Source organism: Triticum dicoccoides, chromosome 1A (assembly GCF_002162155.2).
Source record: "Triticum dicoccoides isolate Atlit2015 ecotype Zavitan chromosome 1A, WEW_v2.0, whole genome shotgun sequence".
Lineage (NCBI taxonomy): Eukaryota > Viridiplantae > Streptophyta > Magnoliopsida > Poales > Poaceae > Triticum > Triticum dicoccoides.
Window position 1 is genome coordinate 450,360,753 of NC_041380.1, and position 4,474 is coordinate 450,365,226.

The window sequence follows — 4,474 nt, forward strand, 5'->3', positions numbered from 1 at the left end:
CGCGGCCGCCGCCCGCCACCACCGGCCGCCCCGGCCTCGTCCCCGACTCCGGCCGGCACAACTCCGGCGACTCCTCCGGTTGTCGATCCTCGGGCTCCGTGCGATCCAGATCTGGATCGGAGCTACAGTAAACCCTAGGAGAGGTTGATTTTTTTTGCCAAGTCCCGGAGATTCCTGATCCAAGTTGTTATGTTCGCGGCTCCATAACTTTGCGTCCATAGCTCTGATTCATGCATATAGCATATCAAAATGTTCATCTCAGAGAGTACATCATTTCATTCCATTGCATCATTTTCATTTGAGCTCATCTTGATGCCCGAAATGCTGTTAGAAGAGGGCTACTTGAGTTAATTGTCAGATCTATTACTCCGTTTAGCACTTTTGTCATTTTTGCCATGATTAATGTGTGCATGCTATGCCCGTGAGTTCTTCATATGTTTTGTTAAGGTTTTGTCATCTTTCCAGAGGTGCAACCCATGTATTTTTAGGATGTGTGTGGTGACTTGTGCAAGCTTGTAAAGTGGTGCACTTGCTAATTCTGTTTTCAGGAACTTAGTGATTTCACTGTCCTGGGATTGTTTAGTTCACGATGCCATATGTTCATGTTGTTTCCTAGTGATCCGTGCCTCTTTTGAGGATGATCAGTAAAGGAGTTTTGTTAATATTATAGTGCTCTATCCATCCATGTCTTTGTTTGCAATTATGGAGCACCCTAACTTGAGTCAATCGAGCTCTACTTTTGCTTCGTTGCAAATCTGGGCAGATCGTCAACTTGTTTGCGATTTTGCCGATGTTATTGTAGTTGATCCGTGCATGCTATGCCATTGTTCTTGCCATGTCTAGCTTGTATTTTGTGCCTTCTTAAGAGATGTATGCTTGTCTTGCCATGACTTGCACCGTGGTGAGTGCATCGAGCTCGTAAACATGCCTTCGTAAGTTATATTTCAGCATGTCCCAGTTTTCACTAAGTCTGAAAACTGATTATGCTTTTTGCTATGTTCGTGTGCTTGTTAATATATTTTGTGATCCCTTTTTGCTCAAGGTCACTAAGGGACTTTTGTTAAGCTTGATGAGTAGCGCCATGCCATGTCTTTCTTTGTCATGTTCAGGTCCTGTAGCATGTTGATTTGTTGCTCCGAAGAGGGCTATATGATCTGAAATTCCAGACAAGTGTTAATTTCACTAAGTCTGAGATCTGTTTTACCATTTGCGTTTTTGCCATGCTTGTTTGAACCTCCTAATGGATGAATTGGCCGTAGCTTAGTGATAGACTTTTGTTAAGCATCTTGTGTGCATCCCTGCCATATATTTTGTCGTCATGTTTGGGTGCTGTAGCATGTTCATTTCGTTGCATTTAGATGCCTACTTGCTGTAAATCGCAGACCGGTGTCATTTTTGAATCGCTTGTCATTTCCAAACCATAACTCCGATTCCGGCGTTCTTTATATCGTTTTCAAGTGATTTCATCTCATCTTTCCAGTGACACCCTTGGAATTCCAAGTTGAGGCCAGGTTCATGCATTTCCTGTCATATCTTGCATTTTGCATCCCGCATCGCATCCCGCATAGCATATCATCTTTGCATCGTGTCGTTTGAGTTTGCACGTGGTTGATTGTATCCTTGTTGCTTGTTTGTCTTGTTTGGGTAGAGCCGGGAGACGAGTTCGCTAATGAGGAGCCCGTTGAGTTTGCTTTCAAGGATCCAGTCAACTCTGACAACTATGCAGGCAAGATGATCATACCCTCGAGATCACTACTATCTTTGCTATGCTAGTTTGCTCGCTCTTTGCTATGCCAATGCTACGATGCCTACCACTTGCTTGCAAGCCTCCCCAAATTGCCATGTCAAATCTCTAACCCACCATTGTCCTAGCAAACCGTTGATTGGCTATGTTACCGCTTTGCTCAGCCCCTCTTATAGCGTTGCTAGTTGCAGGTGAAGATTGGAGGTCGTTCCTTGTTGGAACATCTTTTTTTTACTTGTTGGGATATCATTATATTGCCATGTTATCTGAATGCATCTATATACTTGGTAAAGGGTGGAAGGCTCGGCCTCTCGCCTAGTGTTTTGTTCCACTCTTGCCGCCCTAGTTTCCGTCATATCGGTGTTATGTTCCCGGATTTTGCGTTCCTTACGCGGTTGGGTTATAATGGGAACCCCTTGATAGTTCGCCTTGATTAAAGCTTTTCCAGCAATGCCCAACCTTGGTTTTACCATTCGCCACCTAGCCTCTTTTTCCCTTGGGTTACCGGAGCCCAAGGGTCATCTTATTTTAACCCCCCCGGGCCAGTGCTCCCTCTGAGTGTTGGTCCGAACTGAGCTGCCTGCGGGGCCACCTCGGGGAAACTTGAGGGTTGGTTTTACTCGTAGCTAGTCTCATCTGAGTGTGCCCTAAGAGCGAGATATGTGCAGCTCCTATCGGGATTTGTCGGCACATTCGGGCGGTGTTGCTGGTCTTGTTTTAACCCGTCGAAGTGTCTTGAGTAACCGAGATACCGAGTCTGATCGGAACGTCTTGGGAGGAGGTCTATTCCTTCATTGACCGTGAGAGCTTGTCATGGGCTAAGTTGGGACTCCCCTGCAGGGATTGAACTTTCGAAAGCCATGCCCGTGGTTATGGGCATGTGGGAATTTGTTAATGTCCGGTTGTAGATAACTTGAACCTTAATTAAATTAAAATGAATCAACTGAGTGTGTTACCGTGATGGCCTCTTCTCGGCGGAGTCCGGGAAGTGGACACGGTGTTGGAGTAATGTTTGCGTAGGTTGTTCTCTAGCTTCTCGCTCGTGCTTTGCCTCCTCTTCTCGCTCTCTTTTGCGAATAAGTTAGCCACCACACTTGCTAGTCGCTTGCTGCAGCTCCACTCATATTTTACCTTGCCACACCTATAAGCTTAAATAGTCTTGATCGCGAGGGTGCGAGATTGCTGAGTCCCTGTGGCTCACAGATTGCTATTACACCAGATGCAGGGCCTGATGATTCCGCTCCAGGAGACGTGTACGAGCTCAAGTGGGAGTTCGACGAAGACTCTCAACGATACTATGTTTCCTTTCCCGACGATCAGTAGTGGTGCCCAGTTGGGGGTGATTGGGACCGTGTCGCATGTTGGGTTCTCTTTCATTTTGGCGCCGTAGTCGGGCCTTGAGTGTATGGATGATGTAATGTTATTTATGTACTTGATTGACGTGGCGAGTGTAAGCCAACTATGTTATCTCCCCTTTTATTATTATTACATGGGATGTTGTGAAGATTTCCTAACTTGCGACATATGCCTTCAATGCGATTATGTCTCTAAGTCGTGCCTCGACACGTGGGAGCTATAGTCGCATCGAGGGTGTTACACCCATAAGCTGCCACACCTTTTGCCATGGCCTAGGGCCGGCCCTACATCGCCTTCAGAGTTGCAGCCGCGGCTCGGCTCTGCTGTGCGGCCATTTGCTGCCGCGGCGGTCGACTTCGTCGAGTCACGCCGGCGCCACCGCTTTCGCCGGCGAGCCGGGACACTAGCTCCGATGACGATGATCTCGGGATTTGATTGGTATTTAGCGCGGAAGAAGGCCCGGAAGATTGCTTCGTTAAGATTGATGTTGCTTATTAGTGTCCTCGATTTGGTTAAGTCTTGCACTTATTAGTTCCCTAGATTTGACGATCTTTGTCCCAAGTTCTTTTATATGTAGCGTGTGAAGTGTGAGCGTTTGGGGCCAACTAGTTAGTGCTGATCGGTTCAAGTTCTATATGTGTTAGTTTGTGTTAGCATGTACTACCTTCGTCCCGGTTTATTGGTTCACTTTGTAATCTGTGTAAATTTTAACCAAATACTTTCTTTTAGAAAAGGAGGATGACCCTTGGCCTCTGTATCTGGGAGATGCATGCGCCACTTTATTGATTATTCTTGAAGACCTTACAAAATATTACAACAATATGTCTGAATCCGTCATCTTGGCAACATATGCCACTACTCCTATCCATATTAGAAGAACGCCCGTGCGTTGCAACAGAGTCACATTAACTTTAAGAGTTCAATATCAATTATGTTAATATTACATTTAATATTTTCATACATATTAAGTGACATTGACGACCTTTTTTACCATTAAATTCTCTCACACACACCCTCTCTCTCCCTCTTCCCCACTCTCTCCCCCTCCCTCTCTCTCTCTCTCTAACACACACACACATATCCATCTTATTCGGTACGGGACCATAATCCATCTATTTCACACGCACACGCGCTACTGCATAACAATATGGATTATGTGTATTATATTTGCCACCACAACTAAGGGAATTAATTTCATGTAATCGGCCAGCCACAGCTCCATGACAAACAACACATCTAAATTCTCGGCGTTATTCTTATGTAACATTGGCGAGAGGTAAACGACGGTGATTGTTTCCTTTGTTTGGAGATTGATTACCATCCATGAGTTAAGCTAGGTACTAAAGAAGAATCTGATTGTGATACATGAATTGA